The sequence below is a fragment of the Pleurodeles waltl genome, chromosome 9 (assembly GCF_031143425.1).
Source record: "Pleurodeles waltl isolate 20211129_DDA chromosome 9, aPleWal1.hap1.20221129, whole genome shotgun sequence".
Taxonomy (NCBI): domain Eukaryota; kingdom Metazoa; phylum Chordata; class Amphibia; order Caudata; family Salamandridae; genus Pleurodeles; species Pleurodeles waltl.
The window spans coordinates 286,280,178-286,293,597 of NC_090448.1; the positions used below are offsets into that span (position 1 = coordinate 286,280,178).

At 44.2% G+C, this 13,420-nt stretch overlaps 1 protein-coding gene and 1 long non-coding RNA gene across 8 annotated transcripts in view; one reads left to right on the forward strand and one right to left on the reverse strand.

Annotated features, from left to right (window-relative positions):
• MITF (melanocyte inducing transcription factor) overlaps positions 1–13,420 on the reverse strand; it is a 654,150-nt gene that overhangs the window by 258,314 nt on the left and 382,416 nt on the right. The window lies entirely within an intron of this gene.
• LOC138259175 (uncharacterized) overlaps positions 1–13,420 on the forward strand; it is a 124,570-nt gene that overhangs the window by 717 nt on the left and 110,433 nt on the right. The gene's annotated exons all lie outside the window — the stretch shown is intronic.

Genomic DNA, 13,420 nt, shown 5'->3' on the forward strand with positions numbered 1-13,420 from the left:
CCACTTGTTTACTACCCTAAGACTGATACAGACTGGTGTTTTTAAAAGCTTCTAATGTACAGTTAAAGTCTGATGTGTGATTATGACAAACGAGCAAGGTCACGTTGTCGTTTAAATGAATATAAATTGACTGGAAGGTATGAAGACTATTTTTTACTGTTATTGAGAGAAGTCTTCAAAGTTGCAAAGGTCAATGTCTTTATACATTGTAAAATTCTGTTTACAATTTGTGAAGCTGGCAACTTAGAAAGTGTTGCCAGATGGAAGCTGAGAACTAGTGTTTTTTGCCACATGAAGTAGTATCATAATATTGTTAAGACCTCATATTAAGAGACTGCCCAGGGGGCAGCTGCCAGTGAGGACTGTATTGCCAGTTGCCACTCCGGGCTAAGGACAAATCACACTGGCACCAAGCAAAAGATTTCTGATGGTTAGCAGCCACTTCTGTAACCCAAAGCTTAACCCTTCCATCATAGATTGTCCGGCTACATAAACTTTAAAGCCAAAATGTTGTGTTTTTTATCAAGGCATAAATGTTTAGTAGTAAAATCTAGTTAGAAAAAGAAAGCAATAAATGAATGCTGTGGGAGACCCTCACACCCCTGTGTCCAGAGTACCACTCGACCTGCTGCAATAACGAACACCATAGGTAGGAAAAATGGAAAAGAAGGACCTGGACACCGGCGGACAAAACAGATAAGCTATTAGATCTGTCAGCTTTAGGGTGACCGTCCACTACATTTCTTTGCCTTTACCCCTTGTATTTTTGCTGAATTCATTTTAGCTAGCCTTAGGACTCTGCACACTTTACCACTGCTAACTAGTGCAAAACTGCTTGTGCTCTCGCCTTAAAAGAGTGGAACTGGCTTGTACCACACTGGCACAATTAATTTACTTGCACGTCCCTAGTAGAGTGGTACCACATGTTCCCAGGGCCTGTAAACTAAATCCTACCGGTGGGCATGCAGCATGGATTGTGCCACCCACTTAAGCAGACCTTCTGAACGTCTCAGTCCTGCCATTGCAGCCTTTGTGTGCAGTTTGGAAGCATCCATTTAAACCTAGTGCAATAAACCTTTTTGGCAGGCCCAAACCCCCCTTTTAAACACGTAAGGCACCCCTAGTGCGAGAAAGTCATCTTTTTAGCATGTTCACCTCCATTTTTTCTGACTGATACTGGTGGTAACTCTCCCTGACTGTGCCCTGGACTCTGCTAATTAGGACGAGGCCAGTGCTCCGAATAAAAGGTATATGATAAAGGAGCACAATTACAATTGGTAATGACAGAGCCCTGTTAATCCTAGTAGAAAATATGGCAAGAGGGATTCAAACTACCTATAGGTCCCTAGTATATAATGGTGCAGAGATGTTTAGAGGCCCAGTAGATTTCCTGCACTGGAATGTGTACTGCTGCGTTGCCTGCTGTCATTTTTAAAGGCAGCCCTGCCATGAAGCCTGTCTTTAAAAAGTAAAATGTGTGCAAATTTGACTTTGGAAATAAAGTTAATTCCACAGTGATAATCTAACTTATTTTTACATATATATCACCCTTAGGTCTCCCCTAGGTGCTCCAGGAGTGGGGCGCCATGTAACTATAAGCAGGAACCTTATAAAATATGTTTTATATGCCCTGGTGAGGGAAAAACTGCACCCTTTCCTTTTTCCTAATTGTAGATATTTAGCTCCATTGGCTAACCTGTGAATGTTTTCCATAAGCATAAGTATTGCTAGGAGGAAGCTAAAGGTGTCATTAAAGTACTCAAAAAATGGTAATAATAAATCCAACAACCTGCCACTGTTAAATATATCATACCTAATACAGAAAAAAAGTTATAAGACTTTATTTTTTGTAAGCTAAATTCCAGTCTGCTAGTTGTCTCTCCCGATTTATCAGCCTTAACAGGATTAGCCGGCCTGCTTCGATGAGGTGATAGTGGCCCGCACTGAGCAGAGGTCATCTGATGGGGATATGTATGAAGCTGTAGAGGCCAGGAAGGGGGCTGGGTAAATCACACTGGGCTTCAAATGAAGTAGAACAAGAAACCTTCTAACAGATGCACCAATAAAAAGGCCTTTTGGTCCACCGCCGACCTCCAAAAATCCAAGCAAACATGCCGAAGACGCAAGAAAAAGTAGCGCCAAGAACAGGCACTGGACAACCACACAGCCTTCAAGAATGTCATCCGCTGACACCGCCAAAAGAATCAGCTTCAAAGAACGCATCGACAACAACGCACACAGCTACAAGGAACTCTTCAACATCGTGAAGGAACTCTCCAACCCCGGCACCAACATTAACGCCATCACAAGACATATGCGACTCCCTAGCCACCTTCTTCTACTGCAAGATCGCAGACATCCATGACAGCTTCAATACCCAGACCTCCCGTCAACCACCGACACCACAGACTCACTGCTCCACAGCCACATCAGCCTCCTGCTCTACTGGACCCACATCAACGACGACAACACCATCAAAATCATGAACACCATCCACTCCAGCTCACCATCCGACCCCTTCCCTCACCACATCTTCAACAAATTGAGCTCCATCATTGCATCCCGACTCCGGAAGATCATCAACATTTCCTTCAAGACCGCCACCTTCCCGGAGAGCTGAAAACATGCCGAGATCAACGCCCTCCTCAAGAAAACCAAGCGAACCCAAAGGACCTCAAGAACTTCCGGCCCATCTCCCTGCTCCCCTTCTCGGCAAAAGTAATCGAGAAAATGGTCAACAAACAATTGACCCACTTCCTCGAGGAGAACAACACTCTGGTCCCGACCATTCCGGATTCTGCAGCAACCACAGCACCAAAACCGCCCTCATTGCTACCACCAACGATATCAGGACCATACTTGACAAAGGCGAAACCGCAGCCCTCCTCCTCCTGGTCCTCTCGGCCACGTTCGACACCATCTGCCACCACACCCTACACACACCCCTCAACAATGTAGGGATCTGCAACAGAGCCCTGGACTGGATCACCTTCTTCCTCACCAGCAGAACCCAGAGAGTCTGCCTCACTCCATTGCATTCTGAAGCCACCAAGATCATCTGCGGCGTACCCCAGGGATCGTCCCTTAGAATGACCCTCTTTAACGTCTACATGGCTCTGCTCGCAAACATCATCCAATCTCACAACCTCAACATCGTCTCATACGCCGATGACACCCAGCTGATCCTCTCTCCCACCAAGGACCCCGCCACCACCAAAACCAACCTCCACAAAGGAATGAAGGCCATAGCCGAATGGATGAAGAACAGCTGCCTGAAACTGAATTCTGACAAAACATAGGTCCTCATACTCGGCTCCACCCCCCTCCGCCTGGGACGACTCCTGGTGGCCTGCCACAGTGGGAACCGCACCGACACCCACCAACCACGCAAGCAACCTGGGATTCATCCTGGACTCATCGCTATCAATGACCCAGCAATGCCGTCTCCTCCTCCTGCTTCAACACCATCTGCATGCTTCGGAAGATCGACAAATGGATCCCCACTGGCACCAGAAGGACGGTCACCCAAGCCCTCGTAAGCTGCAGACTGGACTACGGCAACGCCCTCTATGCAGGAACCACTGCTAAGCTCCAGAAAAGACTGGATACAGAACGCCTCAGCACGCCTCATCCTGGACATCCCCTGCCACAGCCGCATCACAGCCCACCTGAGAGACCTGCACTGGCTCCCCGTCAACAAGAGAATCAAGTTCAATCTCCTCACCCACGCTCACAAGGCACTGCACAACACCGGACCAGAATACATCAACAGACGGCTCTCCTTCTACATCCCGACCCTACAGCTTCGCTCCGCTGACCTTGCCCTCGCCATCGTCCCACACATCCACAGAACGACCACCGGTGGCAGATCGTTTTCCCACCTTGCCGCCAAGACAAGGAACACTCTTCCCACCCACCTGCGACAGACACAGGACCTACTTACCTTCAGAAGACACCTCAAGACTTGGCTGTTTGAGCAGTAGCAGCCCCTCCCCCCCCCCCAGCACCCCGAGACCCTTACGGGTGAGTAGTGCACCTTACAAATGCTCTGATTAATTGACTGATTGAAAGGAATGCCAGCCGGGCTTGCTCTCTCACCCTGTACCCCCCAGATAGGTAGCAGGCACAAAAAAGGAATTTGCAGATGTCCAGATGGAGTGTGTTAATGGAAATGAGCCACATCAATAGGATGGTTTAACCAGGTCTTGCTAGTCTGGAGGAAAATCGTCCATCTTGGAATTTTAAACTGCAGTGCTTTATGGGACAAGAAAATGTCACAGTTTGGAGGAAGCTGTCATTCTTTTAGAGAACATCCTGCAGCAAACTGGACAGGTGTGCACCCTGCTTGTCCCCCAAGATGACTGAATAAATATGGCAGAGCTGCATTGCAACTTAGATCTGCTGCCTGAAACCACCAGACGAAGGACTGCCCTGCTGGAACCATAGTCTCCAAACCCTAGGACTGCACACTGAAGTACTGCTCCTGTTGCCCACTGGAATAACATCCTTAAGGACTTTGCCTTGCTTCAAAAAGGACTCAGGAGTGAACTCCCTGAAAGCAAGAGGTTAACAGAGCTTTCCTGCACCAACCATCACAAACGTCCCCAGCCTGGAGTGTGTCCTGTGGAGGTTTAAGGATTTGGAAAGGTACATTATGGGAACTGTAGTCCTAAACTTCCAAGGACTATCTCAGAGCTTGTAGACCATTGGGTTTGTGTTTTGGATACTTCGAACCCTCAGGAGGAACTTCAGGAAGAATTTCCAGAAGTTTGGAACAACTTGTGAGTCAAACAGACTATCTTCAACTGAGAGCCAGTCAGGATTTCAGTTTCATCCTGCTGAAAGCTCTGGAACTCCAGACTTTTAGGATTTGAACAGGACCTCGAGGAAAAGTAGTCCTATGACACTGCATCTAAATCGGCTTGCTGGGGAGGATTGCATGATGTTGAGAGAAGTGTGAAGGTAACATTTTGACCGAGGTCTCCTGCTCCTTGTATCCGAGCAGGGCTCCATTGCAGTCAGCCTCAAACTTCGATTTTGGCCTGGGCAAGCACGACCCGATGTCCCCAGTTTTCGCTATTGATTTTAAACGCTACAAAGCACATTTTCTAATTTAATTGTTAAAAAAATCATAACTCCAATTCTCTATATTGGATTTTTGTCCTTTGGTGTCGTTTTAAGGATACAAATATTACTACTTTTATAAATTGGTGTGAGATTTTTGTGTGTTGTGTCTTACTTATTTACTGGTTGGTGTATTTAAATATTTTACATACCTGTCTCCTAAATTAAGTCTGCCTATTTGCTGCCAAGCTACCAGGGGTTGAGCCAGGGGCTAATGTTTTGAGACCTTGCCTGGACCTAACATTGTGTTGAGGGCATTATTGCTAGTTGTAGTTGTGTGTACACTTATAACGAGCCTCTAACGCATAGGGTAAGCTCTGAACAGGCCAGAGGGCATGGTGCAATGTATTTAAAAATAAGGACAAGTACTTTTAAGTGTTACATGTCTTGGTAGTGAAGTTTTACATGTCCAGTAGTGAAAAACTCTTAAATTAATTTGTCACTACTGTAAGGCATACATCCCTCACAGGATAACATTGGGGATACCATAGTACATTTAATAAGCTGCGTCTTCTGGTTAGGAGCAGGTAGACAGGTTGAGTTTGTGTCTAAAGAACTGTAATTGAAAGTCCTCTTTGATGTTGGCTTCGGATTTAATCACATTTCTGAAAATTTCACCTTTGAAAAGTTAGCATTTTCTTGTACTATTTGATGTCTGCTGCCTGTATCCTAGGTTACTTTACTGACAGCAGTACACATAGACCAACTGCCAACTACACCTAAACAGTGAGACACGGGGACGTTAGGTGTTGGAAAGATGGAGCACTCTGAGTTAAGGGGTGAGGGAGTTCTCACCTACCACACTTGCACATCACAAAGGCCCTGCCTGAGCACTCTCACAAAGAGGTTTGGCAGTAGTCTGTTGAAATCACATATACTATAGAGCAGGGAGGAAGGAAATTCCAAACATCTCTGGGTGGTGTAATCATCTGGAAGTTTTCCCCACTCCACGGGGGTCACCAGGTATAAATATTGGACCTCAGACACCATTTCTCCAGTACAACTATGGACCTGTAGACTCTGCCAGGAAGGACTGCTGTGCTGCTGAAAGGACTGCCATTGTGCTGGACTGCTGCTCTCAAGGACAGCTGCCCTGCTGAGATGACCTGCTTCCCTCTTGCCTGTGATAAGGACTGGACCTTCATTTCTAAACTCAGGACCCCAGAGTGACTCCAAGGGCTAGTTGGCTGGCCTCCTCATCAGAAGTCTCAGGGACATAATAGGCTTCCTACAACCTTGAATCCAGCATCTGGCCTCTGCCATCTTTAAGCCCTACCCTGCCAAGTGGTGCCACCACAGTCCTGGACCTGGAAGTGGGTATGAAGGAGCTCTGCCAGCCCATCTGTGAACCCAGCAGAACCAACTCATCTTCACTGCTGTGCATCCCGAGCAAAACCGACTCATCGTGTCTGCTGTGTGGATTTTCCTGGCACAAGAACTTCGCATCGCCCTTGCAGCCTCATCGAAAGCACTGCTGCATGGTGCATCCCCAACACATTGCAAGTCTTTCATTGATGGTAGCCTCAAATATGACGTAAGCCTTCTCATCACAACTCCAGCAGCTTCTTCCGTACCAGCTGGTGTGCAACACTTCCTCAACACTGTACTTTGCATAACAAGCCTCTCGTCAATGAGATCCTCAATGACAATTCAGGACCTCGCGTAGCAGCCTTGCAGCTCCTCAGGACTGACATTACGTGGCACATGTTCTACCAGGACCTTGCATTGCCTCGGCTGCCCAATGCATCCTCAACATAGGTCTCTGCAACTCTTCGCCACTAGGATTTCAGGTACTCTTGTTCAGTGGGTCTACCTGGGTCCCTGTAGTGGCCCGCACTCCATCTCAGTCAGCCTGAACATGTGACTTTCTTCCAGTTTGGCATGACCAGATATACACAGTTGACGCTGTGCTTTTTGGTGAAATTTTCACTTAAATCTTCACAATTGCATAGCTCCGTTCCAACTGATTGGAATTTTGGCATTTTGGTCTTATGTTATTCATAAAAAATACTCTATTTTTCTAAATTGGTGTGGGATTTTTCTGCTGTTGTTTTCCCAGTTTATTACTGTTTGAAGTGCTGTGTAACTATTTCGCACATTGCCTCTAAGTTAAGCCTGACTGCTCTGTGCCAAGCTACCAGAGGTTCGAGCATAGGTTAATTTGGGGTTTGCTTGTGACTTCACTCTAACAAGGATATTAGATTCTGCTTGAGTAGTTTCACCCCCTCAAAGAGTAACCCGATTTCTTACAGAGACTGATAGCGCTAAGGTTTTTTTTTTTCTATTCTAAAACAGACATGCGGGTGGAACATCACCAATTTTCTTGAATGAAATTGTTTACACAATTGTGCTTGAATATTTGATTTAATGCCTTCATTAAAGGACTCGCACTAAGTGTCAGAATACAGGAGTATATACCCAGGGAATGGGATGAACACTAAACTTTACAGGAGGCAACAGAAATTGCAGATATTCTACCAAACATACACTTGCCCACCCAAATCGCAATTCACCATACGATCAAAAGTCAACTTTCCTGCACTGAAGTTTAGAAGGAAATTCACATACTTTGCATTTCACCATGTTCTTACATTTGACACTCTGCTTGTCTGACATCTGTGTACCATGTGGTCTGTTAAAATGACTGCAATTCCCAGTGCTCTGTAAAAACAGTAATATATTATCCACTTATAGCAGCCATGAAGAGGAAAAGGGATCTCACCAGGCAGAGCTGTTCAAAAAGATGTCTAGGGCAGACTCAGACTCCGACAGCCAGCATGAATTCTTGTGAAAGTGGTAGAAGGATGGGCAGGCTATACTTTCAAATGGAGTGTGCAGTACTTGTAGCCAAGGCGTTTAGTTAAGAAAGACACAAGATTGTCTTGGATGTACCAGCTTGAATGTTATGGTGCAATGCCCTTGGGAGGTTTTTGTGCCAGTAGATGCAGGAACCATGTCACCTTGGGCTTAATGTGGGAGAAGGAAGCCACAGGAACTTAATAATTGCTTTATGCATACCCACTGATAAAATCAAAGCTTCTCTCCTAGCTCCAAGAAGTTCAATTTTCTTCCCAACCTAAATCTTTGAGTATAAGGTAAGTACAGTACCTTATTCAAAACGAACAAAATAGGTTTCCTGACTTTGACCAGAAGTTTATCAAGACACCTCCAGTAGGAGGCCAGATGCCTCCTGCTATACGAAGCGTAATGCCTAGATGTTAATGTCTTCAAACCAGAAACTGGCACTGAGGCCAGATAATGCTACACCAACTGCACTGCTTGCAGAAAATCAGTTGTGTGGAGTGTGAAATCTGAAAAGTCTTGTTAAGCAAAGAGAGGTGCTACAGGCCTCAGCTGTTCCGTGAGTTGCCAGGATATACAAAGCATACTTGAGTGATCCTAGGGCCCAGCCCCCATCTTTGGCAAATAGGGACGAGCCCTGAGACGATCACATTAAAATGTCTGAAGAGTGAAAATACTTCTTCAAATTTTTATTCAACGTCTCAGTCAGAGGACTAAGGAGCAGTTTGCATCACATCAAAGAAACTGACTGTTGCCCAGCCATTCTGGCTCCTTGAAGCATCCAAGTGTATGGCTAATTCTCCTTCAGTGTACTATTACCCCCTGTGGACATGTTAGTGAACTGAATCACTTTCTCATGATTTGTTTTCATTAATTTCTGATTATCGCTCTTTACTGTTATTCCATTCGTTTTTCCCTTAGCATTAGAATCCATGATGCAAGCCTCAGAATTTTGTTTTGTAATGCCTAGCCTTTTAAACAGAAGGAGGTGTTTCACCTTTAAGTTTGTTAGTGCTTTGTGTACTGCAGTTAGGTTGTGGTTCTTCTGTCAAACATAACTGCTTATGGATTTTATCCATTTTGTCTCACTGGTCTAGATATAAAACAATCCAAGAAGCACTATGAAAACTATTTCCTCTGTGGGCAACACTGTATGTAACTAACTGCTCAACATCTCAGATCAGATCACTCATCGAATCCACTGCTCTCATTCTTTTTTTGTTTTGCTGAAATAAAACTGGATCCAATATATTATTGGACATTGATTAGATCCCAAAATAATTACACTGGTATGTTTACATAAAAATGTAAAAAGATCATTATTACCAATACAAAAACACTGCAGAACGTTACCACATTTCATACACAACAATCTCTTTAGCATAACGACTGAGCCTGCCTACACATGGAGGGGGTTATTTCCTTTATTTGGGTTAATCATCTCTTTAGGTCTTGCCTACACTGCACATGCACTGTGCTGCTAGACATATTGTTTACTACTCAGTAAGCTTACAACCCACCAACTTTCGTAGTCACACATTTGCAAACTTTTGATTGGTTAGCTCCTATGGGCTTTCCTTCCTTTCTTGTATTATCTACTCCCTTGAGCATGGACCAAGAAAACGTGTAATTCCTGATCTTGGTTTTTCCTAGTCTCTTTACTACACACTATTTTTTTAAATAAGTTTCAGTATTATTCTTGGAATTGCAATGCACTTTCCTACTTTCAAAACTGCCATGTAACTTCTTATTTATGTTGTTTTCACCCTATCTCTATTGTAGCTTAAGTTACCTACACCCACAGCTGTACAACTCTACGCCACTCCACTCCACTCTACTCTACTTAAAGTCACTCTACACAATGCCACTCTCTGTCACTCTATGCCACTCCATTCTACTCTATGCCACTCTACTCAACAATATTCTATTCTACACCACTCCACTCAATACCACTCCACTCCACATAAAAGCAATCTACTGCACCCTACTCCACCTTATACCACTGCACACCAGACCACTCCACTCTATGTTAAGCTACTCATACCACTCTACTCTATGCCACTCTACCCCATTCTGTGCACCACTCTACTCTATGCCATTACCCTCAACTCTATACCCTCTACATCATTCCACTGTATGCCACCCTGCTTTAGGCCACTACACTCTATGCCCTCTAGTCTCCACCATGCCACTGACTTTTAGCCTTGCTGATCACTAGCCATGAATTTTTACAACATAGCTAAATGACATTGGCAAAGCCAACAGCTCTCACATAGGTGAGACCTGTTGGTTTGCCAATGCATGTTTTTCAAGGGAGAGTGCCGATGAATACCCAAGTAAACACGTGCAAAGAAGCCCTCACCAGGAATAGTCCATCGCTTTAAGGAGTCGTTAAGTACTGCCTTGAAATGCAGTTACCTCAGCAACCTTTGTGTCGCACTTCATTCCCACTCAATTACAAAACATATTGCGATCGAATTGCGATATCCACCGTGAAGGGCAGAGGACTAAAACCAAACTGAACACCCCAATCTGACAAGTGACACCCCTTAAGAGACCAGCTGTTTTGTTCCTACTTACAAACCGTACAGACCCCTCTGCGCGCGCTGCCTGGTGCACCGCAACAACATGTCGTTATTTACCATGATTAGCAGAACAATTTGTTACTCATTTTTTTCCACCGCTGCTAATCACTTTAATCCCAACACGGCTAAAATGCTACACAGCTTGCTTCCACAGACGGTGAAGGAATTGTTTAGCTCCCCTGACTTTTGATAATTTAACCCCTCCGCGTGCCAACGAGTGAAGCACGTTGGAGAGAAGCACCGTTATGAAGCAGAACACAACCAGACACCTGCCGCTATTATTTGCATCACTTATGGAATCTTATTTTACAAAAAATGTACCCCTCAATGTTTGCATTTTTCAGGAAATAAAAGATGTACAATCAGTATTTGCGAACGGAAATACGATGCAAGAGTTATGAACAGCCGTGGGAGCAAGTATGTGAATTTGAGGCCGAACCTTAAATTGAACTGGCCTTGATACTGGAATGGGGCTCATTCTTTCCAGGCCAGGTAAACAACCGCCTTGTACACACTGAAAGCTAGACCCCTCTTTCCACGTGTCTGGGACAGGAAATTCCTCGAAACCCTACGAGTAAGTTACCGAGACAGAATTGATAAAACAGTTTATTCATGGTGGAATCATAAGTGACATTCAGGAACTTGACACAATTTCTGTTCAAACTAGGAGTAAATATGATTTATTGTGGTCACCTTTTACTTAATTATTCTCTTCTCGATTATCGACTTCGTTTTTTCTTTTTCACTTATTTTCTTTCTAAAATGAGGTTATTATTATAATATGTTCTATAGTGTGTGTATATATATATATATATATATATATATATATATGTATATATATATATATATATATATATTATAATGTTTCTAGGGATAGGAACTAACTATTATTTTATGGTGATAATTCTCCATATACACTTAAATTCATCATGCTTTTATTGTGTTGTTGTTTAACATCTGTAAATTGTTATTAAAGTTGAAGAATTGATAGAGAGAGGCAGCAAAGAAGGTTGGCATGAGCTACAGCCTTTCACTCTACCTATTCAGACCAAGGAATCACTATACATCGAATGGATGGTTGCCATCGTACAACAAAGATTTCAGGTTGTACCTTTGGATTTTACCATGTTGCTAAATGAAAGTCTTGCAAAAGTTGTGTGTCAATAAGCTGAACCAAAGTACACAAACCCTTAGTGCCATGAAGCCCACCAGGTGAACAAACTCCTATAAATACAACTAACAAAAAATAACCCCTCCCCCGAGCCAGAATTACTTCTTCCCAGACACTACAGACAGACATACCCTCGTGCAAATTTCACCAATGTGTGAAATTGATACCTTCTGCATTCTGTAAATGGCGGGGAAAAAAGTTTTTAAAACATTACAAAGTACAGAACAATGTACAAGTCAACATTCTGACACTGCCAATGGTGAACGCAAAGTGATGCGGCCTCCCTGCAGAACATCAAGAGGGGCCCCTGAGACTACCATACTTCACAGATATACACTGGACTAGGGCTGAACTTGACCCTCCTGACGTGTTGGGCGCCCCCGGATGTGTGGGCCTGCGTTATGCCCCTGGACATGTATGGCTAAGGAGCTCTTGTGCTGCACCAGAACCTTTGGTGGGGTGGGGTGGGGTGGGGAGGGGAGGGGGGGAGGGAGGGCAGGCGGGGTTGATGGATTACAGAAGTGTACATGAGTAAGAGCATTTGAGCCCCTTGGTCAAGGATATATTGGGTGTGGAGGGGCTCGTACATGTAGTGCTGTGAAAATACCCCTTTTCTTCCTATCTGCAAACACAATTTCACAAGCAACTGAATGCTCTCCAGCCCAAAACAAAAACTCCTCATGATTAAGCTGAGACAAAGAATAAGTGGAGCCTTTCAGTGGTGGCTTTTGCAAGAGTCTTGACTTGGCAAAATGCAAAAAAAACAAAGTAAAAGGTAAAAAAATACATCGTTGCATGCCTGTTCATTTTAGGGCCAGGTTTTCTGTAGAGTTATTCGTGCTGTGCTGCTGCATAACTGCTGATACTGTGAATTCCTTGTACTCGGTGTCCCCTGGGCTGTAATGCACCAAACGCTAAACACAGTTATAGAAAAAACGCTGCTACAAAACTATGGGTTCCTGCTAACACACACTTCAGGTGCACTGGATTGCTTCTTTTAAACAACTTGTGCTACTCGACGAGATCAAAGCGGGAGTAATACCAAGAAAAACCTTCTAAAAAACATAATGCCTGGAGATTAGGAAAACATTGTAGTGCAACAGAGATGGGATTTTATGTTACTTGATGTAACCCAACTCTCTTCCCTCACACACAGTTTCTGTTACAGGAGCACCCACATCACGTTGGTTACACTGGAATGGCATCAGGGTCAGACTCGGACAGACAATGGCCCGGGCACCAAAGTAAAAGTGGCCCCCAATAATTAATTTGAATGATAAAAAGTGGCCCATGTTTGTAAACTGGGGCATTTTTTTAACATGTAAAGACACCCTGTATAAGTGTTTTGTAATGCATGGGAGAATGCATGGATTTGAGCTTGCTTCAGGAAATGTTTGTTTTCATAGCAGGGAAATCAACAGTAACAAGCACTGGCAAAACAAATTGGTTTCACCTATGCAAGAGCTATTGGCTTTGTCAATATGTTTTAGCCATGGTGTACACCAGCGTGGCTGTTGGTCAGCATACCTAAAAGTTAGTGGCATAGAGGGGAGTGGAGTGAACTGTCAGGGTGGAATGGCAGAATGTTGTGTATTGGAATAGCATAGTGCGAGGTTGTGCAGAGTGGCATACACTTGAGTGGCAGTGCACTGGAATGGAGTGTTGTAGAGCGCAGTGGCAATGATGGCAATGGACTTTAGTGCAGTGGCATTGAATACACCAGTGTGCAATGCAAAGT